The sequence below is a fragment of the Saimiri boliviensis genome, chromosome 3 (genome assembly GCF_048565385.1).
Source record: "Saimiri boliviensis isolate mSaiBol1 chromosome 3, mSaiBol1.pri, whole genome shotgun sequence".
Taxonomy (NCBI): Eukaryota; Metazoa; Chordata; class Mammalia; order Primates; family Cebidae; genus Saimiri; species Saimiri boliviensis.
Genome location: NC_133451.1, coordinates 174,728,082 through 174,754,329, shown reverse-complemented (window position 1 = coordinate 174,754,329; position 26,248 = coordinate 174,728,082). Strand labels below are relative to the sequence as shown.

At 35.9% G+C, this 26,248-nt stretch overlaps 1 protein-coding gene and 1 pseudogene across 1 annotated transcript in view; one reads left to right on the top strand and one right to left on the bottom strand.

The window, feature by feature from the left end:
• LOC104652996 (ubiquitin-conjugating enzyme E2 N-like) overlaps positions 1-13,155 on the bottom strand; it is a 61,462-nt pseudogene extending 48,307 nt beyond the window's left edge.
• The window catches only part of GALNTL6 (polypeptide N-acetylgalactosaminyltransferase like 6), a 1,203,768-nt gene that overhangs the window by 618,261 nt on the left and 559,259 nt on the right, over positions 1-26,248 (top strand). The gene's annotated exons all lie outside the window — the stretch shown is intronic.

Below are 26,248 nucleotides of genomic sequence, written 5' to 3'. Positions count from 1 at the left end.
AAATGCAAAGTTATGTAAGACAGAGAAAAAAAGGAAGACAGAAGGGAAGGAAGGTGTATTAGTCTGTTCTCGGTGTTGCTCATAAAGACATACCGGAGGCTGGGTAATTTATAAAGGAAAGAGGCTTAATGGACTCACAGTTTCATATGGCTGGGGAGGCCTCACAATTATGGCAGAAGGTGAATGTGGCGCAAAGCCATGTCTTACATGGTAGCAGGCAAGAGAGCATGTGCAAGAGAATTCCACCTATAAAACCATCAGATCTATGATAGTTGTTCAATATCACTAGAACAGCATGGGAAAGAAATGCCCAGATGATTCAATTACCTCCCACCAGGTCCCTCCCAGGACACGTGGGGTTTATGGGAGCTACAATTCAAGATGAGATTTGAGTGGGAACACAGCAAACCATATCAGAAAGAAAAAAGGGAGTAAAGAAACAAAACCAGACATTTATGTGTCAGACATGTTAAATTGTGCTCAATTATGTTAGGAAAAAACATTAAATGTAAAACAATTTATGAAGCTTTCACATGCTTTAGTAACATGGGCCACAGAAATATTTTAAATGAGATATTTACTTAGGTTAAAGTCCCAGAATGAATCGGAACCATTGATTTCACAGTCATTGTTGAACCATATTTGACATTTTGACCATGACATCACTGCATTTTGTTGATATTAAAACACCATAACTAGATTTAGAATTAAAAACAAAGGTGCCATGTTAACAGATAAATACTTTTGAGAAAAGGAAGAACATATATGCTGGTTTACTAGACATACTTTAGAAGGAAAAGATATTTTACTGTCTATCAATAAATGCAGGTTCCTTTGAAAAGAGCAAAGCTAGTGTCCTCATCAAGATAATGGAGAGTAGAACTCATTCACCCTGCAGTATCTATTTGTTGTCTGGCTATTCTTTGGCAAAGGCTTATTAAAGAAGTTGAGAAAGTTTGGCAGACAAATGCATTAAGCTAAATTACTTATACATCATTTATGATGTGATAATTTCAGTTACCACAGATCATTAAACCAAAATTACTAATATAACGACTTTCGAATTATTATTATTATTATTATTTTGAAACAGAGTCTTACTCTGTTGTCCGGCACCAGGCTGGAGTGCAGTTGTGCAATCTCAGCTCATTGCAACCTCTGCCTCCCGGGTTCAAGCAATTCTGCCTCAGCCTCCCAAGTAGCTGGGACTACAGGTCCGTGCTACCATGCCCAGCTAATTTTTGTATTTTTTTAGTAGAGACGGGGTTTCACCATGTTGGCCAGGATGGTCTCGATCTCTTGACTTCATGATCTACCCATCTCAGCCTCCCAAAGTGCTAGGATTATAGGTGTGAGCCACCACGCCTGGCCTGAAATATTAAAATATAAAAATATAATTTATGTTTTCAAGTTTAGCAATAACAGTTTTTCTAAATATCTCTCAGGTACCAATAGAAGCTAATTAAGACATATGCATAGTAGGCATATAGATCTTTATGTAAAAATAAAATAATAAAATCCATGTATCTGAATGTCTATAAAAATAAAAGAGTCAAATGGCTTTAGGAAACTGACGACTATTTATTTAAGTAGTCCATAAAATCTCCTTTAAATTGGGAGATTAAAACATAAAGCATCAAAACATGCAGCATGATTATTATAGACTATAACAAAATTGCATTCGCGGATGCATGCATTGCCATCAATCCATAGCTGTGTCCCACAGAAGGGCAAGCAGAGGTGAATAGCAGCCAGATCTCTTAGAGGATTATTTGTCTCATTTATCCTGGAAAATGTAGATGACATTTTGTCTCATTTCAAAATACACTTAAGTCATTTTATGTCCTTTTACCTTCATATCCTGTTCTCTATAATTCAGGCTCTGCCCTCATTTTAATTTGAAAAGCTGAAATGGAGATATAGAGATAGAACCAAAGAATCAAAATTATGCACAACTTTTTTCCTAAGTATTCTGTCATCAGTGAATCAAAACTAAACTATGTTTGTTAAAGAATCAGTAGAAATAGATAATCAGCTGTCAGATTCAGTGGTTTGACTCTTTGGACACTGCCTTTGTCTAAGAAGCTGCTATAACAAAATGACATACAATGGATGGCTCATAAACAATAGAAATTTATTTCTCACAGTTCTGGAACTTGGAAAGTCTAAGATCAAGGTGCCAGCTGACTCGGTGTCTGCTGAGATCCTGCTTTCTGTTTCATAGATGGTGTCTTTTCACTGTCTTCACCTAGTGGAAGAGTCAAACAAGTTCTTTTATAAAGGAACTAATTTTATGATGAAGGCTTACCTTCATGACTTGATCACCTCCCAAAAGCCACATCTCTTAATATCATCACCTTAAGAGTCAAAATTTTAATGCATGAATTTTGGAGGTGAGATACACAAAAACAGAGCATAGCAGACATATTCTAGGGTTTTATTATTACATCAGGCCATCTTTATATCAGAATCACTTGAACAGATTCTCTTGATCAGTTATACTTGACACACAATTTTATGCTATAACCAATGCTAAAATGTAGGTTTTACTTTAGTCTTACTTAGAAAAAGACAATGAGAAAAACGAGAGAAAATAAATCCTCATCTACATTTGTAAAAGTTTGGAAATAATATAATCTATAGTAATATACAGTATTACAGGAGAAATATGAACTATATTTGATTAAACACTATATTTTCAAAATGTATGTTGAAATAATAAATTGAACATAAATACTGCAAATGGGTTTGACAGGTATCATGCATTTGCTTATCACAGAAATCCATACCAATCACCTAACTGCTTCAAATAATTTTTTAAATAAGTGGGGTATTAGTGTAAAAGCTAATAGATATGAGATTTACTTTTATAGATTTTCTTACAACTTAATATAAATGTGATTTTCTCGAGCAAAAAAGAAAATATCTGTGAAGTAAAAGAGAAAATATCAAAGCTAGCTGACCATGACGATTACATTTTAATAAGCTAGTTCTTAGAACTTGGCAGTGAGAAAGGAATTTGTGAATGTGTCTGATGAATCTGACACAGACTATTCTAGGTGCCAAAAGCTGTGTATGGCATAATAGGGAGGTGGGGGAGGAGGAAGAGAGACAGAGAAAGAGAAAGTGAGAGAGAGAGAGATTCCTTGACTAAGATGAAATGACAGATGTGGAAATTCACCTAGCAAATAATGATCTGTTGAAAAATCAGAATCCCAAAATTAAATGAAAGAAATTGTGTTTCTAAATTTCAGAGAAGAAACAAAGTAATTTCAGGCGTGAAATGATTCTCAGAAGGATAAGAAATTACTCGAGTAAATTAATTGCTTTACATGTTTTATATGTTATAATACATGAATGTCAGCATATATTAATATCTTTAAAATTTGGTAATGTGGAAAACTTGTATCTTTAAAAAGAACAGAAGACATAGCAAGACTGTATTTCTATAAAAAATAAAAAGATTATGAATTATCTTGGCTTAGTAATACACTCCTATAGTACCAGTTCTGTGGAGGCTGAGGCCAGAGGTTTGCTTGAACCCAGTAGTTTGAGGCTGCAGTGAGCTGTAATCTCACCACTGCACTCCACCCTTGGTGACACAGTGAGATCCTATATCTAAAACACAACCACAACAACAACAAGAACAACAGTAGCAACAAAAGAATAGGAAAAATTATTTTTTGAGATGAGATTTCTGCACATTGACTTTGTATCCTGATACTTTGCTGATGTTGCTTATCAGTTTCAGGAGATTTTGGGCTGAGACAATGTAGTTGTCTAAATATACAATCATGTTATCTGCAAATAGAGACAATTTGACTTCCGTCTTTCCTAATCAAATACCCTTTATTTCTTTTTCTGGCCTGATTGCTCTGGCTAGAACTTCCAATACTACGTTGAATAGGAGTGGTGAGAGAGGGCATCCTTGTCTAGTGCCAGATTTCAAAGGAAATGCTTCGAGTTTTTGCCCATTCATTATGATATTGGCTGTGGGTCTGTCGTAAACAGCTTTTATTATTTTGAGATACGTTCCATTGATACCTAGTTTATTGAGAGTTTTTAGCATAAACGGCTGTTGAATTTTGTTGAAGGCCTTCTCTGCATCAATTGAGATAATCGTGTGGTTTTTGTCTTTAGTTCTGTTTATGTGGTGAATTATGTTTATAGACTTGCATATGTTGAACCATCCTTACATCCCCGGGATGAAGCCTACTTGATCGTGATGGATAAGCTTTTTGATGTGCTGTTGCAATAGGTTTGCCAGTATTTTATTGAAGATTTGTGTATCTATGTTCATCATGGATATTGGCTTGAAGTTTTCTTTTTTTGTTGAGCCTCTGCCAGGTTTTGGTAGCAGGATAATATTGGTCTCATAAAATGATCTGGGAAGGATTCCCTCTTTTTGTATTGTCTGTAGTACTTTCAGAAGGATTGGTACCAGCTCCGCTTTGTACATCTGGTAGAATTCGGCTGTGAACCCATCTGGACCTGGGCTTTTTTTGGTTGGTAGACTATTAATTGCTGCCTCAACTTCAACCTTTGTTATTGGTCTATTCAGGGTTTCGACTTCTTCCTGCTTCAGGCTTGGGAGGGGGCAAGTGTCCAGGAATCTATCCATTTCTTCCTTGCTGCCCTCTGCCCCTTGTCCAGTTATTTTTTCCCCATAAGCTGGTATACCCTTCCTTTGGGTTATTTACTCCCAAAACCTAGCAGAAGATAGAGTCCTACCACTCTTGACTCTACTACTGTCTCTTACTCAGGAATATGATTGATTTGTGTTGTGCAAACTAAAGTTGGTTTTGATTCGAATACATTTTTAGAAAATTTGTCCCAGTACACAGGTTTGTAACACTTTTATTTTTTTTCCTGCCACTCCCTCCCAGCCTCACTGAATTTACATACTCACATACATTTCATAATAGAACAGATAAACTCTGTATTCTTCATTTTAGTTTTTAATTCTGAGACACCTTAAACAAGATTTTCTAGAATTCCACCATTATAGGATCTTTAAACTATTAATACATTATTATTTGAAATAAGATACTCAATGTATACTAACTATATATTTTAGCAAATTTTCTTACATTCTTCCATATTTTCTTTACCATTTTATGATTGAAATATGATAGTTTGTCAATTACAGAGTATAGGTTCTAGTTTGCCTAAGAGAGTTCTGGTATAACTTGTTGTCTCGTTATACAAGACATACTTGGAGATTCACTTTTACTCCAGTAAAAGTGTTCCAGTCTGATCAAAAACTGATATGGTCTCCTTAGTTATCTATCACCAATTAGATGTCTCTACAATTGAAATACAGTTGATACGTTACTGTTTCCATTCAAGCTCAGCACTGTATATTTATGCTGTAGTTAAATAGTTATTATTGACCATTACAGAATTGTTAAAAATCAAAATGTGTGAGGATGCTTGAGAAACTAAGCGATAGATACAAGAAATGTAGAAATTTCTGAAGATAGACATCCCTTTTTGGTAAATAACAAATTGTATTCTTTCTTTATCACTGCCTTATTAAAAAACATAGAATGATTTGCTTTCCTCTTTCAGCAAACACCTAAAGTAACGCAAAGAAACCGCACATACACTCACATTCTTAATACCGAGTGATGATAATGGCAATCACAAATAAAAAAATGGCTTATTGGTCAAAATATCTTTCTGAAATAAGAGAACCAAACTCATATGTGGTAAGTTGTATCAACTGTTTACTACCTTGCATTGCACTGTTTTCCTCTACATAATTTCTGATCTCATATCTGTGGCATCGTATCCCCTAGTCTTTATTTTTCTCCTCTGTATTTTTTCTTCCAAGTTCTTTGTTATTCTATTGATCTTTTAAGCATTAAGTATTCATTATAATAGAGCTCTATATGCAAGATCTATATTTAGAAACATCCTTTGTAAATATAATAAATATTTACGCTTTTTCTCCTCAGTAAAAAGAATCTAGCTTTTAATTAGTTATTGGGGTCCTTGGATTAGGGAACTCCTCTTTTTCCCTGATATTGTTAAAATTTCATCAATTATTATAATAGGTTTCTTACTGAGCTCTACCTCTACTATATCTCCACTTTATAAATCCTAGGGTTCTACTATTACAGCTGTACACTAATTTTAAACTTGCTCTCCTGCTCAAAACTCTTGGGTAGTTCTCTGTTGCCCACAGAACACCTAGTTGACTGGCTTGGGTGTCTGCTGGTGCCATTTACCAACTAAGAAAGAAAACAAGGAACAGATAAAATAACTTTTTTGGAAGGCAGATGGGGAAAGGAAGAACATGAACTTAGTTGAGATATGCTGCCTTGAAAATGCTATAGAAAACCCAGATCGAAATTTTCAATCCTTACAGTCCTGAAATAGTATAAGACATCAATGAATGAGAGTTACAGAGATATTGGGGGAAAATCAACAAACAGGGAGTTAAAGCTGTGGGACTGAAATAGATCATTATAGCTCCATCACATATGATCTTAAAGCTAATAAGTCTGTCTTACTACTAAAATATAATCTCTTTGAGGAACAGATTTTTTCCCCAGAAACTAAAATAGACCCAAGAACAAGTATCTTTCATAATTATTGTTTTCATTTTAATTAATTATATTAATTATTGTACATGGGATATAACTAGTGGCTTTCCCTTAACCTAGACAGAAAATCACCTGAAAATTTAACTAGTAAACATCTGATTCTGTTCTTCTTTAAAAGAAGTTAGTAATAATAGTATGAGCCTTTTTAAACATGTTTTGAGAAACCAGAGTATTATCGGTAAAAGTAAATTATAGTTGCACCAAAGCTTTTATCTACCCTTGACATTTGGCTTAAGGATTATCCTTCCATCCTTCCACGTGTGAAATTGAAGGTTTCCTTTTGGTTGTGTAAGAAAGCCTTTAGTTCAGCACCTTAGCATCACACTCTTTAACTAGGGCAATGAAACTGTAATCCTGTCAGTCTCCTTTCCATATCTAAATGTTATTAGTTTATCATGTGTTTAGTTATCCAGGGAAGTACATAACAATCTCTTTATCTTATGTCTCTACAGTTAATAGTAGGTTCAAAATTATATGTATAATTTTAATTTATCCATCTGTTCTAAGGGAAGCATTATGAATTAGAAGGCTCCTCTTACCACTGCAAATACTAAGCCACTTAAAGGGAACATTAAAATTATCAGATGTTTTGACATAGTCACAACCCTTAAATCCTCAAATCTTAAGTTTATAGTACATGAGATAAAATAGGTTTTTAAAACCATTCAGTCCAAGCAGTGATGAGACACTAGAATTCCTCTTGATCATTATAGCAAATCATTGCCCATCTTTGCTCTGTGGTTCTCCCCAGGAGACAGCTGGGAAAGAGAAAACAGGTACCTCTTGACACCCCACTTCAGCCACAGCAACTCCCCCTTTTTCATAAATAGAACATCTAAATAAGTTTTCACTTAAACAAGTAGATTTGAAGATTAATTGGAGAAAATTATTGAAAACCAATGCTTAAGTGAAAAACCACTTGAACCATGTTCTGCTGATATTCTTCCTTATAATGAGGTGGAATTTTTTCTTCTAGTTCTACATTTTACTTGACTCAAGCATAAGAAACAGCAGACTGACTCTCTCCTCTTGACAACTTTCTGTTTTTCCACTTGGATGTATTTCAAGGGTTGTTGTCATGTTCCCTATAATCAGATTTCAGCTTATTTTCCTCAGACTCCCCCTTTATTCCTTCAACTAGTACTTATTTTTCTTATGGGATGGGATATGGAACAGGGAGGGGGTGACTTTTATTTGGTGGATTTGCAGTCTAGCTGTTCTGCTGTGCTTCTTCCCAATTTTTAAAAATATGCTTTTTAAAACTTTTTTTAGTACTTTATTTCCATACAGTAAACAACACCAATCTTTGCACAGTTCTATGATTTTTTACACAGAAATATGTATACATATTTATAGACCCAAGAACAAGTATCTTTCGTAATTATTGTGTGTGTTTACACACACACACACACACACACACACACACACACACACACTTGTGAGGCCACCACCCAAATCAAGATGTAGAACAGTTCAATCCACCCAACTATTTCATGTATGCCTTTCCAGTCAATAGACCTCCATGGAATCGTTATTATGACTTCTATTACCTATAAGTATATTTCTTATCTATGAGGGTGTACATTTGTCCCCTTTTTGTCTCATCTTTTTTAGCTGACCATAATATTTTTACGTTTGCTCAAGGTAACTAAAGAATAGTGCTTAAACCTGAACAGAAAGTTCAAAGTGAATTCTAAAATATGCACAATGATGGATCAGCACTTTCTTTTCTCTGGGTGGGAGTTCATCCTCAAATTCTTGCAGTCATGTGACATGAATACGCGAGGCTATGCATTTGTAAGGAACGCAGATATAAAGTAATTTGGAGAGATAGAAACCAAACGAGAGAGGAACTTTTATCTCACCCCTGAAAAGCATTCAAGACAAATCAGAAAGGAAAGAAAAAAGAAACCTGACAGACGGTTCTATGCTTCTCTCGAAAAACCGGTCTTCATTTGCTTATTAGCCAAAGATCTTGCTTAGCTTCCTCTGTTCCAGATTTTTGTGCTGTTAAGAAATAACACAGATATCTTCACATTTTTTGTAACTATATTATACTTTTCCTAATATTGAAATATAAGCTCTTAAAAGAATTCAGTCTCTGAATAGCATGTAATAATTCCAGGAAGTCACACAGACCCTTATCTCAATTTATTCAGGATTTCTAATTTCCATGTATCAGGATTACTGGCATCTTGTAGTACCTCCTTATTCTGCTGCTGATTGGCCTTCTGAGTCCCAGAATTTTTATTAAACACCTCTGTTTTCCATCTGCTGGTCTCAAGTGCCATTAAATGTGATAGGCATGCAAATTACAGAAAGGGTGGCAGAGCACATATCGTTCCCTTCCTCCTCCATTTGTTAAAAGCACCATTTTCACTCTTTTTTTCAAGAGAAAAAGCCCCAAAGCCCTCATGTTTGCAAGTTGCATTACCAATGAATTCTCCCACTATTTCTACTTGTGGTGTTCTTTAGCCATGAAGTCATTTCTTCCTTTCTTCAAATATTTTAGCTGTGATTCATAGACACTGCTTTTGAGAATATGTCTGCTAGATTTTCTGGTAATTTCAGTATCTATAATAACAATCTTTATAATACCCTATAATGCTCTGATCTCTCAGTCCCTCGACCTCTATCCTCCAGATGACTATGATCTCCCCTGTACTTCAGGCACTCATAGGGTCATGCTTTCAGTATAGACCTTGTCGTTATCTGTAACTGCAAACCCCATATCACCTCATTTTTATTATCCAGCTCCTACTTCTGAGCTTATTTCACATAGTACTCTGATTCCAATAATACTTATTACCACTACAACCTAGAATCCATTGATTCTAATATTTTTCCACAGCCCCTTATCTCCAATCATGTCCCCACTCCCATATTTCCCTGTTTAAATTCTTCAATTCATCATCATATATTTTCTTCATACATCCTCAACCATTATGACCTTGCCTCAATTAATAGTATATGCCCTTGACTCTTACACTTGTAAAATCTTACTTTTTGCTTACTCTCTACCTCTGTCAGTGCAGTTAAAGGTGACTAGAAAAAAAGGTCACAACCAAGTTGACAGATCTTATTTAAAATTTATGTTTAGTAACCTCAAATGAGACATTAGTGTTGCCTGGCATTAGACCATCACTTTTTCCTTCTCCTTTATATCTACATTATACCTTCTCTTTTCTCCTTATATGTCTATACTTTTCCTACACTTACTTTTAGGTTATAACCTTGCTTCATGATTCTCTGAGAAAATAAAGGGACTCAGACAAGAATTTCTGTGTGTTCTCACATCTATCAACCTACCTATATCTGCATTCATCTACTCTACCTTCTTTGCTATGCCTATGCATGAATATACATCCTTCTAACTAGGGCAAAGCTTCCCTCTTTACCTCTCAAGAACACTGCATTTCCAAATTTCTCCTCTCTCTCCTTGTTATAAATGTTTCTCTCACAACTGGATCATTTCTGTCACTACACTAACATGCTTTTATAATTCCTAATGTTAAAAACTTTCTCCTGATAGTATTTCTTCCTCTGGCTACCCATTTCTCTCTCCTTTTCACACACATACACACACGCACACACACTTCTCACATTCTTTCTATTTTTTTCAACTTACCCCAATCAGGCTTCTGTTCCAATATTACACAAAGACTGTTCGTGTCAAGATCACCAATGACCCCCCACAATATTAAATTTAGAACCTAATTCTCACCCATGTCTTATTTTAACTATCAGCAGCATTTGATACAAATTAGTCCATCATCCTGGGAACAGGTTTTTCCGTTGACTTCACACATACAAACTCTACTTTCATTCGTTATGACTCACTGTTTGTTATGTCTTACTCTTCTTTGCTGGTTCTTCTTCTCCCTAAGGTTTTGCTACTGTCATTCCCCAAGGTTTGGTTGTTGATCATATTCTCTTTTCATTTATGCTTCTTTATTGGTTCCATATAGTTCCACCAAGTTGATGGCTTGAAATGCCATGTAAACTCAATGATTCCAACATTTTTTATATTCGACCCTGACCACTCTCCTGAACTTCAGAAGTATTTTTTCCAGTTACCTACGCCTCCATCTGGAGGTCAATATTTATACACATTTAACACATCCAAATTCTAGAATCCCTTTTTCAAATCAATGCAAATAGTCAATTTTATTTTTAGAGCATTTTTAGGTTTACATCAATACTGAATGGAAAATTTAGAGATCTCCCATATACCCCTTACCCAGTTGGCTTCTTCCATTATAAACGTTCCCCATCAGAGTGGTACATTTGCTAAAATTCATGAATCTATATTGGGAGATCATAATCACCTGAAGTCCATAGATTGCATTAGGCCTCACTGCCGGTGTTGTATGTTCTATGCCAGAACTCTGACAACACCAAATGCTGGTCAGGATGTGGAGTAACAGGAGCTTTCATTCATTGCTAGAGGAGTGAAAATGGTACAGCCACTTTGAAAGAAAGTTCAGTGGTCTCTTTAAAAACCACAACTCTTAGCATATGATTCAGCTCTTTGTATTTGCCCAAAGTAGTAGAAAACTTACACTCACACAAGAACTTGCAGCTGTGCTAGCAGCTTTCTTCATAATTACATAACCTTGGAAAAATCCAAGATGCCCTTTAGTGAGTAAATGGATAAACTATGGTACATCCAAACAATGGAATATTATTCAATGCTAAAAAGATATGAGCTATTGAACCATGAAAAGACATAGAAATACATGTCTTTTAAAACCATTAAATACATAAATACACCTCTTTAAAGCCATGAAAATACATTTTACTAAGTGAAAGAAGCCAATCTGGAAAGAATACATACTATATGATTCCAGCTATATGACATTCTGGGAAAAGCAAAACTGGAGATAGTAAAAAGATATATGGTTGCTCAGGGTTGGGGTATTAAGAGGATTGACTAGGCAAAACACAGAGGATATTTAGGACAGTGAAAATATTCTGAATGATACTATAATGATGGGTACCTCTCATTATACATTTACAACATCAAGAGTGAACACTAATGTAAACTATGGAAATTGGGTGACTCTGATGTGTCAATGTAGGATTATCAGTTAAAAAAATACACCACTCTGGTAGAAGATGTTGGTAATAGAGGAGGCTATGCATGTGTAGAGACAGGTGGTATGTGAGAAACCTCTGTATCTTACTTTTAACTTTGCTGTGAATCTAAAACTGCTTTAAAAATAAAGTCTTTTAAAATGTTATTAATGTATTTATTACTGATTTATAAAGGCTTTTATCAGGTCTTTTTAAGATACAAGCATATATTTTTTAATCAATTTGTCTCTCTTTTTTTTTTTTTTTTTTTTTTTTTTGAGTTGGAGTCTTGCTCAGTCACCAGCCTGGAGTGCAGTGGTGTGATCTAGGCTCACCACAATCTCCACCTCCTCGGTTCAAGCAATTCTTCTGCCTCAGCCTCCCAGGTAGCTAGGACTATAAGTGTGCACCACCATGCCCAGCTAATTTTTGTATTTTTAGTAGAGGCAGGGTTTCACCATGCTGGCTAGGATGGTCTTGATCTCTTGACCTCGTGACCACCTGTCTCGGCCTCCCAAAGTGCTGGGATTACAGGCCTAAGCCCATTTTAATTCATTGTTTTATTTTTTATGAATGTATTCATATATTTAATAGTTTAGGGTATTATCATATATAGAAATAACTTCAAAAATATTTCCAAGTTTTTGCTCCTTTTATGGTTTCTTCATTAAATTAGATATCTCTTCCAATTTGTTTTTCTCTTCTCTTCTAATTTATCTTTATCTCTTGTCTTCTAATTTATTTTTATATAAGATGTGATGTTAGAATTCAAATTTGTCTTTGCTCTAGCTGGCTACACATTTATGCCAATGTCATTTACTCAACTATTTTACTAAAGATACTATCTTCAATACTACCTTTACCATATTGAAATGTACACTTGTTGACATTCAACAAGCGTTGCAGTGATGTGTACAGTGTATGAGGAAGCTAGGGAAGAGGTGGAATTGTGCCTCAATTTGTAGTTTCATGAGATAAGAACTGATTTTTTTAAGCATAGTAGAAAATATTGTTGTAAAGCTGAAAGCCAAGGAAATTTCCAGTCACATTATCCAGCATCAGGGAAATGGTAGACCCTTCTCTGCTAGTTTTTATTACAACAAAATCCCTATATAATTAGTTATTTATAAGAAATACATATTAAATAATGCATTTTTAAACACATATAAAGCAAGGTTATGTGTTCATCAGTTGATGAAAATAGTTTGATTGAAAGGTCACAGGAACCTAACCTTGTATTTCCCCTTGGAACGTTGACTCTGATTTCACTGATTCAGTGTTGAGAGCAACTCTGTAGGTCACAACTACTATGTCCCACTCTGAGCTTTCCCTCTTCTCTGTTGTTCTGGGAACTGTTTCGTCCTCACTCACATTTAAGTTCTGGGATATTGCTCATGATCATCTTGCTGTATATTTGTTTTGCAATTCCTATGGGAGAAGCGAAGCCAGCTTGCTTCTGCAGCACCATATTGGAACCAGAAATGAGAATACAATTAATGTGAAAAGCAAGAATCATTTGTATTTAAGCTTTATAAACAATGTTTGATAAATATTTAGACTATACTTAAGAAAAAAATCTGTATGTTAGATAAATTTTCTTCTGTAACTCCTTACTCTTATGAGGAAAAGGATTTTTAGTCTCATAACCTCTAAACTCAACAAGAAAGGACAACAAGAAAATTAAACGCTCTATCTCATTGGCTTATATCATACTCCTTTCATGCCTTGCCTACTCTAAAGTGAAACTGGTCAGGAAATCAGTCTATCCATTCAGTTACAGATATATTTCCAGACTTTTCTGTAAGTTAAGCGCTGTACTTGTTACTTGGAATACAAATATTAATGTGATGTGCTCTTTGCCATTAAGATCTAGCAAAAATTATTATTTTAATTGATGACAGGGAATTTCAAAACAACATACCTATTTTTAATTACGGAAAAAATACTAATAACATTAAAGTAAATAGAGATGATATCACAAAGGAGCTTTGCCAGCTATTGAGTTTTCTAATAGTACAACAGACCAAAGGTGTTTTATCTATTGGTGACTTTAAGATTCTAACTTATTTATTTACCTTTAAAAAATATTTTGGTCTTTTACTTTCTGATTGTAAAGCAATATTGTGTTCGATGTGGAAAATTTTCAAACATTGAGAAATATGAAGAGGTGAAAATTACCAGTAGTGATCTATAATATTAACAAGCAGCCAAACTTATTAGTACTTAATACATGAAAAATCCTGTTCTTCCTTTCTTATATTCATTACAATATCCTAATAAAGTAGTAATATTATAGTCCCTTTTAATATCTGATAGATATGACTGAGAACGCAGGTGATATATGAAAAACAAAATGTTTTCTAAAGTCCAAACAATTTCTACTTTACTACTTATATGACAGCAATAGCTTCAAATGTTTTATGTTATTTTCTGTATTGGAGGAAATAATCTGATAAAAGCTTTTAAAATTTAGAAATATCTTTATCTTTCAACACAGAAAACTGAAAACCTGTGTATATGAAATCTTTATAAAGACATTTATTCCCTCCAAAAAAAAAGGTGTGGCCTGGATGTTAAGAAACTGAATAAGGACCTTGGACTTTACCCAGCAAATCGTAGAGAACCTTTGGGATGCTGTGAGAGAGTGAAGTGGCCGGGCATAATTGAATTTTAAATACATCACGTTGGTGGCTATGTGGTAGCAGATTTTAGAGGGACAAAACCAAGTTGAAGGCTGCTTTCGTAATCGAGGCAAGAACCAGTTAGAGACAATTACTGAATTCAGACAGTGGTAGTGGAGATGGTGAGAAAGAGAGAGAGACGAGTCTAGAGTACATAAACTGAAGTTTTTAAGACTAACACACTGAGTCGGAGTGCTTGGGTGTAATTTGTGCAATGCACATGATTGACTGTTTAGGTTATGACTTCACAGTTCAAACCACCATTTATGCCTTAAGTGATCTAACAGTCTACATTCTACAACGAAGGCAAGCTAAAGAAAACACTGTTTGTCAGCCCCAGTGTTGACACTGGTCTAAAAGTGCTCTATGTATTGTGCTGCTTCATGATTCCCTTGTTTCCAACTCTGTGGCTATCAATAATTATCTAAGGTGGGCCCTTGCCTGTAACCCCGACATCCTGTCTAGAAACTTGAAGAAGTGCAAATGACTTTTTGTAAATTGGTTGTTTCAGAGCTGGAGTGTCTGTTTTGCAGCATGTAGTTTGAAACATTGCCAACCGCATGCTATAAAACACAGATACTTCCATGCCTCCGACCTTATTATTTCTAAGGAAGAAAAATGAGAACAGTACCTTTGACGATAATATTTTTTCAAAAGTTCCTGTGCCATGGTATGTGTTGTAGGTCCCAGAAGACAAACCATTATTAAAAAAAAAATCTTGTTGATGATGTATGAGAAAGAAGGTACTAATATGATAAGCTCTTCAGTAGCGTTTTTAGTGAGCTAGAGAATTTAGGCAGCAAAATATCTTATCCAATTCTCTCACATCAGTAAATTAAATCCTTAATAGTTTCCATGTTCTTAAATCCTGAACATATTTATTGGAAGAGTTTTAGAGTCAGAAAAAAAGATACTGAAGTAAGGGCACCAACTATCCATATCCATCTTCCTAACCTTCATCCTTGGTCCCAAGCCAGGACATTCTTGATATCCTAGTATCTCACCTCAAGATAGAGGTGGTTGAAAATGCAGCCGTGACTGTAACTCTATCATTGGGCTATGAATTTAGGAAAAAGCCAACAAGTTGATTAAGTCACAAAACATCATCAAAATTAGCAGGAGGCAAGCAAAGAAAGCCCCAGCCTATAACCAGGGCACTGATCCCCACAGAACTTTTTGTCCCACGAGAGATATGAGAAGTTAGGACCCCTGCTCACTGGTTCTCCCAAACCCCCACTGAATTTTTAATATCCATAGCCACAGCTCATTTTAATTGTTGCATTTATGATAAAGGTATGCCATTAAAAGAAGGTTCCCATTTCCAAATAATTCAAATGATTTATCTTGCCTGGTGCCTTGAAGTTTATCAACCTAGAATTAAAATAATAGAAGAAAAAACTACAGATGAGAACATTTTATCACTTTATTATTCAAAATGGTACATTCAGAATCTAAACATATTTGACTATCTCATGTTTAACACTTCACAAACAAAAATAAGTAAAATATTTTTAAAGAAACCATTGATAGGCAGATAGACATACAAACATATACACACCCACATGCACACACAGTCATTAGCCTAAAACTGCCTTTGTAGAGACAAAATTAATTGCATAGATGTAACTGTAAAGTTGGCATTTTATTCATTTGTGGGCTTTCTGTCTATCTGAAAGATCAACTTACAAAGTAAATATCTTTCTTTCCTAAAAGAAGTATGGTAGTCTGCTTTCTTTCCCTTCACCTATATAAAGTGATGATTTTTACTGAGAGCTAATTATGTCAGTTTCTTATTCTTTCCCTAGTGAACTGTAAATTATTTGAATGTATGAGTGTGTTTTCTCTCCCCTTCCTTTGTTATACATTGAGAAGATGGTGAATAGTTGTTTTGTCCAAAAAGGTATAAAAATATAGATTAAGAAAAGAGATGAATGTTAAATCCATGCTTAGTACTGTTATTGTAATATATTCATCGATACAGGGACATAAAATGAAACGAGACATTACCCCTGCCCTCAAGTTAAATGTGGAATATATTAAATAAGGCAAAATCGTAATAAGATGTGATACATTCTATCAAAATAAAAACAAAAGCAATAGGTATAATAATACAATAAAATCCAGAATCCTATGTACCAAAAATTTAACAACATTTAATTGTTTGCCATGCATAATCTCACTTTATCTTAGTATTATCCCAAAGAAGTAGGTATTGCCATCTTAATTTGATGGGAAGATAACAGATACAAGAGGCACCTTTATAAAGATCACAGAACTTTAAGGTGGGGGTAGAATTAAAATTTGAGTCCAGATCTGTGTCTCCAAATCTAAGATTCTAAGTAGAAATCTGTGCTTCTTCTGAATAATAATTTAAAAAAAATACTTTGAGGCCGGGCGCGGTGGCTCAAGCCTGTAATCCCAGCACTTTGGGAGGCCGAGGCGGGTGGATCACGAGGTCAAGAGATCGAGACCATCCTGGTCAACATGGTGAAACCCCATCTCTACTAAAAATACAAAAAAGTAGCTGGGCATGGTGGCACGTGCCTGTAATCCCAGCTACTCAGGAGGCTGAGGCAGGAGAATTGCCTGAACCCAGGAGGCGGAGGTTGCGGTGAGCCGAGATCGCGCCATTGCACTCCAGCCTGGGTACCAAGAGCGAAACTCCGTCTCAAAAAAAAAAAAAAAAAGAAAGAAAAAAGAAAAAAAAATACTTTGAGAATGCCCTTAGAAATCAGACAAGGGGCATTTTAAACTGACTAGAAGGTCACAGAATACATTACGGAAGAGATTTGAACTGACCCATTCATAAAGGACTACTAGGAATTAACTAGATCAAATGAAATGGCCACATTGGGGTTGTTTTCTAGGCAAAGTTTGCAGCATATATAAAAGTTTCATCATGAAGCCCACACTAAATCTGGCAAGAATCAAGTGGTTTTTTTTGTTTGTTTGTTTGTTTTTTCTGGATTGCTAGAAGGCCTTGTATGACAGAGTGGCTGGTAAGTAGGAAGCTAGAAATGAAGTCATAGGGCCTTAAGGATTCACCATATGATGAAAACAATAGGCCTTCATTGTCACAAAAGTCGAAAGTATTTAAAGCTACATAGTCTTGATCTCTGAAGTGGAGAGCAGTGACACTCATAACCTTCATCATGTCCCCTTGAAAGAAGGATAAATTCCAAGCCCAGGGAAAAGCCCTAAACTTTTTGAAAATGCCTATTGTTTTGCATCTGTGGATGGTATACTATGTGCAGGTCTGAATTTCTCTTGACTACTGGGTGGTTGGTATCTCCAATGCATCTGCTATTATTTTTCTCAGAAATACTGTTTTGTGTAGTGGCATGTTGTAAATTTACTCATTCTATATATATTCCTATTCAAGGTCCTGGAAACCCAAAGATGAGTGGGACAGAGTTGTAAACTTGGAGGCTCTTCTGGTTTTGTAGAAGAGAAAGATATGTGAAGAGATCATGACAGCAAAATGCCAAATATGCTGTAAATAGTGGCATAAAAATGAAGCTGTATGACAAGTCAAATAAGTGGTTCAAAGAGCAGGAAAAGGGTTTCTAGAAAAGGCCACATCTGAGACAGTATTTCACCAAAATGTTCTTTCTGTCCTCCCTGCCTGCGGTGCATTCACGTTGGCCCCTCAGAGTTACTGCTTTAAGTATGAGTCTCCCATTATATTCTGCCCTCAAAGACTGAGCTGAATGAAGTGTCACTCTTCCTGGCAGTGTGGCTTTGCAATTTAAAAGGAGATATATGCATTTGTAAGTCTAATTCACCTTCTTAAGTACCCACTGCACTTGGCATCAGTTGTAGGTTCAAACGTTACATTTCCCCATACCTACAGGAAAGGTGAAAGAGCAATATGTATGGGAACTTCATGTTGATATACCTGGCTTAAAGCTAGCAGAGAAGAAGTCCATTTATTATAAGAAATACCTTCTAAAAGCATACTATAAATGTAAATGATAGTTTTATGAAGTAAATGGAGATACTAATGCATTTATGGCCAGTGTCAAGAGTTCAGTGAAAATGGTCCTATACATCTTACTATCTTGAGTTCAGAAAGTCTCATTATAAGTAATTTCACAGATTTTTTTTATAAAGACCAGGGAACATATATACTGCTTAATGTGGGTCAAAGCCTAAACTTCATGTAAAGTGCTCATACTATTTATTACCAGGGCTAGGGTTTAAAAAAATAAGAGTTTTAGAAGTGAATGCATTTTATTTATATTAAAGGCAAACCCAGACTTAGGAATAGGTTGTCTTCCAAAAGTTCCATTGCAAATAAGTCATTTTGAAATAAGAACATATTCACTTATGACATTATTATAAAGGGTGGGCATAAATAATACCAAATGTCAAAGTTAAAAATTGAGTTGATTTTTTAAAATTTTTCCAAAATATGAATGATAGAATATTAACTCTAGTCACTGCCTTCTAGTCATATGCATGGTTATATTTTCTGAGGGACAATCAGGAGTAGAGCCAGTGCTACTGAGTCTTCAGTTCATAAAAAAATCCCTGATTTAGCATCTAGAAAAGGAGATTCTGTTGATTCTGTGAGATGCGGTGAGGGACAAAGTACAGAAAAGTTATTTGTTATATCAAACAACCTATGTCTTATTTCTGTGGTTTATTAGTAAGCATATTGGAATAGCACTTCTCAGCAATCATTTAGGTGCATATTTTCCTTGGAGTTTTGTGTCCATCTTCGGGAACATCTCTAAGATTTCTTCAGAAATTGACCCAGTTGAGAGTTCTTTAGACAACACTCTGGCCTTCAATGTCTTTATTCTATCATCTTTAACCAATTTACACAGTGCTCCCTGTTTTAGAGCATTGACTCATCAGAAGTTACTTATATATATAAAGCAGACTTATCTAAATTCTTAAAATAAGAACAAGACAAAAGTTCCAGAAAACCAACATCCACACAGTCTACTGTCCCCTCTATCCAGGAAATGCTAGGAAAAGTTGAGATATTATTGACAAGCCTTCATAGCCTTCTCTAAATTTAGAATTATTTTAAAACTCTGAAAAATCTAGGATCGATATGAGCTAGAATATGTTTGGTCTTGGGGAGCAGACAAGAAATTCATAACCACGAAGTTATGGAAGCACATCTGGAACCTGCTTAAAAGTGAGAGTTTTCTGATGCCTTGTTTACCTCACCGGGGGCAGAAATTGTTAGGAGCGACAAGTTCATAATCTTGTTAACTTACCAACACTGGGAAATCAGATCTCACTTTACTAAGTAAATTTACTTCCCCCTTTACTAAGAAAATAATCTCACATTTTCCTCCTCAAATCTCTGGAACTCAGCCCCTCATCCCTTACTTTGAGGGAGAATATGGACACAAGCAGAAGGAAGCCACATCATTTTCTGGCCACTGATTCCACAATCTGAATTGCACTGGGGTCCAGATATTTGGCTTTCTTTCTTACAATAGTAGAAACCACCTTGCTTTTATCACTCCACTTGTCCTCAGATGTTGTCCCTTCTTGTATTATGAAAGAAGTTCCCCACAGCATTTCTCTTCTGCAGCCAATGTCTCTTACCTTTCTACCAGGTCGTTCCATACGCTAACCATATCTTAGACCATCTATTAGAAGATACTTAAGTGTCTCTACAAGTACCACCATACTAAAAGCATAGAGCTCACCTTCAAGGCAAAATTTTCAAAGGAAATTGCCAGCATGGCTAATTACACATTTCCACCTTTCATTAATCCTCTCCAAACAAGTTCCCATTCTCACCACCCCACTGAAACATCTCCTTCCGGGATACCTATGATTTATATCTTGCCAAAGTCTATGGCAACTTTTCCATCCTCAACAAATTTAAACATTGATTCTTGTTGACTAATTGAGTTTTCCTAGATGCCAGAAATATTTCCTTCTCCAGTTTCCATAAAAATCCCGTCTTTTGATTTCTTGTCTACAACACTGGCTGTTCTTTCTTAGCATTTTTTCTCTACTTCTCTCCCATCAAACTTCTAAATAGTGTGATGCCAGGATTTTTTTTCCTATTATTCTTTATTCTCCATGTAAGCTTTCTGCCTCATCCCTATTAATGACTTTAAATGCTGTGCTTACACAGATGACTCTTGAACTAATGTCTTCCATGCAGAATATTCTCCTATGTTTCAGGTTTATACACCCAACTACCTCATCAGCATCTGCCTTTGGAAGTCCAATAGGCAACTCCAACCTAGCATGGCCAAGATTAAGTTACTTATTTCAACTGCCTCCCCCTAAGCTGACTTTTTCCACCCTAAATCTTATTCATTACATTAAATGGAGCCACCACCCATCTAGTGGATTAGATCAAATATTTAAGAGTCATACTTCATCCCATTCTTTCTCTCCCACTCTATGTGGTCTGTCAACAAGCCACTTCATTTGCTGTCATCTCCACTAACATGACTCTCACACAGGCTATTTCCATCTTTCATTGAGCTGCTGTAACAGCATCACAATTTAATTTCTTTCCTCTGTTTTTGTCCCTCACATTTAGTTCAGCATACAGAATCCAAGTGATGTGCGTAAAATCATACATCAGATTATGTCACCTGCTTAAAACTTCAATGGCTTTCAGTTGTAATCAGATGAAATGATCGGCCATTGCCTGTGAGTTCCTTGTCTTCCTCACAATCTCATTCCCTCTCTCTCCATCACTGCAGAAGGTGCCCTGCTATCCATTTTGCCTTTTGAACGAACAGAGCTCATTCCTGCATCAGAGATTTAACACTCACAGATTAACTGCCAGGAACATTCTTCTGCTTCTTCCATGTTTTGGTTCAAGTCTCAACTCAAGGGTTTTCTTCTCAGAGAAGTCTTTCCTAGCTGAAATAGACTCCAGCCATTCTCTCATGTTAACCTATTTGTCTTTTACATGACACTTACTAGTCTCTTTAATTGCTGTCTGTATGTATTCATTTACGTACTTACTGCTGCCTTTGCCTATGATAACGTGTGCACTGGATGTCAGGGAATCTGTTCACCGCAGCATTCCCAGAGCCTGTATTCTATTCAGCACACACCATGCACCCTGTGAAGGTTTGTTGTAGACTCTAGAAACAGGTCTCTATTCTCCATGGATAATATTAAATTAGCAAGCAAGCATCATTTCTGGAAGGGAAAATTCTCATGGTAATTTAGTCAACACTGCATGTTCCATTTTGTGAGTCATCTAGATAACGTCTTTTAGGAAATGTACACAGAGCACTTTCTCCACATATAATAGGCAAAATTTACTAATCCCATTTGTTTCCTATATTTTGAATGTTACTAGGAGATATAGTGAAGAATTTGACTACAGTTTTCCCAGAGCAGTCACTAATTCAAACAAATGTTCACACATTAAATGATTTATAATAGTTCTTAGCTCCTTGAGCAAACCACAAAGACCCATTTAATCTTTATATTTAAGATCTCAAGTCTCTTAATGGGCAGAAAATGTTATAAAATATATGTACTAGGAAGAGATTCTAGATGTTAATAGAAAGTGGTAAGAATTAGAGTATTGAGGAAGAAGAGAGGTTGGGATCTGATTTCTTCAGTTTATACAAATGCAAGATGGGTCAGGGATGCCTACAGTACTCTTTTCAAGAAGTAGTCATAGGGAGGACATAATTATATCCACACACACACACACACACACACACACACACACACACATATAAAACCTTAATATAATTGTTATATGCCTTGCAAGAAGTCATTAGCAAACAATTTAAAAACATGTAAGTGGGCCAGGTACAGTGGCTCATGTCTATAATCCCAGCACTTTTGGAGGCCAAGGCTGGAGAATTGTTTGAGGCCAGGAGTTTAAGATCAACCTGAGAAACATAGACCCTGTCTCTGTAAAAATAAAAATAAAAAATTAGCTGTTTATAGCGGTGTGTACCTGTACTCCTAGCTACTCAAGAGGCTGAGGTGAAAGGATCTTTTGAGCCAGGGAAGTTGAGGCTACAGTGAACTGTGATTGTACCACTGCACTACAGCCTGAGTGACAGAGTGAGACTCTGTTTCAAAAATAAATAAATAAAATTTTTAAAGTTAAATTTGTTTTTTAAAAAAATCCATGTAAGCATAAACTTTTGAATTTGAGTATTCCAGAATGAAACCTGCAAACAACAATCATAAGTGAGTGATTTCCTGATATAACTCTCCATGAGTTCACAAATGTAATTGGACTTCAATGCTATAGCAACGACACTAAGCAGACCATGGGACAGAGTGTTGAATAGCCTTCACTGAGATAGATTAATCTATACTTGTAAAAGTGAAATAAGATAAGACACACACACACAAATACACATGTATTCACTATATATATATATATATATATATATATATATATATATATATATGATAAAGGTACAAAACAAAAGCAAAACAGCAACAAAAAGAAAAAACAATAAAACTGTGCTGGTTAAATATCTAAGCCATATTCTCCGCCCTACCTCTAACAAGCTATGTTTTCAGAGACATATTACTAACCCCTCTGGAGCTCAGTGTTCTGTACTCTAAGATGTAAAGTCTGTACTATACATTTTATAAGATCTTTATCCAAAACAGTTGTTCTCTGTTACCAAGGAGACTCTTTGGATGAATATCTTTTGCAGATAAAATCAATCTCTATTTTTAGGATACTCAGATGAAGCTGCTCCTGTGAGTTTTGAAAATAAGTGGGCGAGAACATTTCTTTAAATAACTGAAATTGTGTCTTAAATATTACAAGAAGCTTTATTTTTAAAAGTTTACAACAAAACTGATTATTACCATGTACAAATTAACTATTGGCTTGTAATAATTCCTGATGTGTTAGTACAAATATTTTCTCTAAGTCCTTATATACATAAATTTGTAACCTACTGTATTCACTAAGAAGAAAAATGTTCTGGAAGAAAAAGAATATTAAGAAATATTTCTATTTCCATTTCTAGAAATAGAAATTCCATTTGACCCAGCAATCCCATTACTGGGTATATACCCAAAGGATTATAAATCATTCTACTATAAGGACACATGAACACGAATGTTCATTGCAGCACTGTTTACAATAGCAAAGACCTGGAACCAACACAAATGCCCATCAATGATAGACTGGACAGGGAAAATGTGGCACATATACACCATGGAATACTATGCAGCCATCAAAAACGATGAGTTTGTGTCCTTTGTAGGGACATGGATGAACCTGGAAATCATCATTCTCAGCAAACTGACACAGGAGCAGAAAATCAAACACCACATGTTCTCACTCATAGGTGGGTGTTGAACAATGAGAACACATGGACACAGGGAGGGGAGCATCACACACTGGGGTCTGTTGGGGGGAAATAGGGGAGGGACAGTGGGGGGTGGGGAGTTGGGGAGAGATAGCATGGGGAGAAATGACAGATACAGGTGATGGGGAGGAAGGCAGCAAACCACACTGCCATGTGTGCACCTATGCAACAATCTTGCATGTTCTTCACATGTACCCCCAAACCTAAAATGCAATAAAAAAAAGGAAGGCATTGACAGGTAAATTTTCCACAGAAATTAAATCATTATGTAAGTTAAGATGTGAGAGCCAGGCATAGTGGCTCACGCCTTTAATCTTGGCACTTAATGTGGCTGAGGCAGATGGATCACTCAAGGTCAGGAGTTTGAGACCAGCCTGGCCAACAAGGTGAAACTCCATCTGTACTAAAAATACAAAACTAGCTGGGTGTGGTAATGCACACCTGTAGTCCCAGCTACTCTGGAGGCTGAGGCAAGAGAATTGTTTAGAACCCAGTGGGTAGAGGTTGCAGTGAGCCAAGATTGCCCCATTGCACTCCAGCCTGGGTGATAGTGTGAGACTCTGTCTCAAAAAAGAAAAAAAAAATGTGAGTTATGAAAACATTAGCACTATCAAACCACTACATTCTGTGAATGCTCATCTGCCTAATGAAGGCGAATTTTTTGTTGGGGAACATAAAATTACCCTAATAAGAAGAGAATTTTAAAAAGAAATGCATGGAAAAGATCTGACTTTTCATTTTTAAAAGTATTATGCTTGAAATGCTGATTATTTTAGCTATAAATCATGCAACTAACTCTCTCCTTGAAACCATTAGGGTTTAAAGCTGATTTACAATAAGTTGCTACTAATTACATGAGTTTTAAATGACACTTCTGCAGTTGTCTTAAGAGGAAACAAAAGCAGATGCACATACAACTCTGATCAACAAGAAATATTTACAGTCTATGTAATCTTTTATCTCCTTGCTTAAATGCTTTTCACCGTCTGAAATTTGCCATGAGCTATACCAAAGGTCATCATTAAAATACGAAAGCTTCCCCACATGTGAGGAGCAAAGTTACAGAAGGATACACTAGGACTTAGAGACTTAATAAAATGTTTCCTTTTTATTTCCTTTTCTGGCAAAGATGCCAAGTGCACTTATCTGCTTTTTTCTTCTAATTCAACAGACCAATGTAGCACCCTCAGGAGAGAGGCAAATAAGCCCAGAGTACTAAATGACAGTAAGAAAGATGACATTGACTGTTAGTTCCATCTCTGAAAACATGCCCTATTCATAAAATAAATAAGACTGTAAAACTTCAGATCCTGTTAGAAAGAAATATAGTAAACAATATGATGAAGGGCTTAATCTACTTTAAGAAATATTTACTGAGAACGTCCTACAGACAAGCATGGTGCCATGTACCACACAATTTCTAGAGTCTGCCCATTGCGCATTTCTGATGTTTCAATGGAGGGAAAGATAACTGTAAACTTTTATTCATAGCCCACTGGAATGAATCTCATAAAAAAAAGTAAGAGGCTTCAAGGAGTCATTAAAAAGACGTACCGTACCTTGGGAATTAGGTAATCTGCCCTGATGTGTTTTCCTCTACATTTACTGGTGATCTTCCACCTACACACCTCCCACAACTGGTCCTATTCCAGTTTACTGCTAAAACATAATTGAGTCAAATATATATTATCAGCTTCAGTCCCATTGATATAGATAATCTTTCTTCTTAATCAAAAATCCAACTAAATCTGGACACAATGCAATGTCTTCAAGGTCCCTATGTCTCTGTTTCTCAAGTTGGCCCATTTAAAAAACAAAGTATCACCTTGGATCTCCATTCCAAGATGCATAGGTACACAGGTGTTTTGACAGAGGCCTTTGAATTCTTTTGGGCTCTTGCCAAATCCATTCTGAGACTGAATCCCATCTCCTGTACTTGTAGCCCACTGGGCAGAATTCTACTGGTTATGGAAAAATTAGGACTAATCGGTGCCCAAGTGTCCAATGTAGAATTCACTTGCCACTGCCACACCCTGCTAACTCCTGATACCAACAACTGTCAATCACACCATAGCTTTGGACTCTATACTGTACATCAACCTGGATGCTCAGGTTATTTCCTCAGGCTAGTTCACATAGTCTCCTGTCCTGTCTGGACTCAGGCTTCCCACTGTGGATCTCTAGCCCTATTGCTAGCTCCGGGTGACCTCACAATAAGCAAAATGAAAATAAGAAATCCTTTTCATTATGTAGGCATCATTTTTTTAAAGTCTTTTTTTTTTTTTTTTTTTTGGTGGCTGGCAAGATGGCTGAATAGGAACAACTCTAGTCTGCAGCTCCCAGCAATATTAACGCAGAAGGCAGGTGATTTCTGTGTTTCCAACTGAGGAACCTGACTCATCTCAATGGGACTGGTTAGACAGTGGGTGTGGCACTATTCACAAGAGCAAAGACTTGGAACCAATCCAAATGCCCATCAGTGATAGACTGGATAAACAAAATGTGACACACATATGCAGTGGAATACTACGCAGCCATAAAAAAGGATGAGTCCATGTCCTTTCCAGAGACA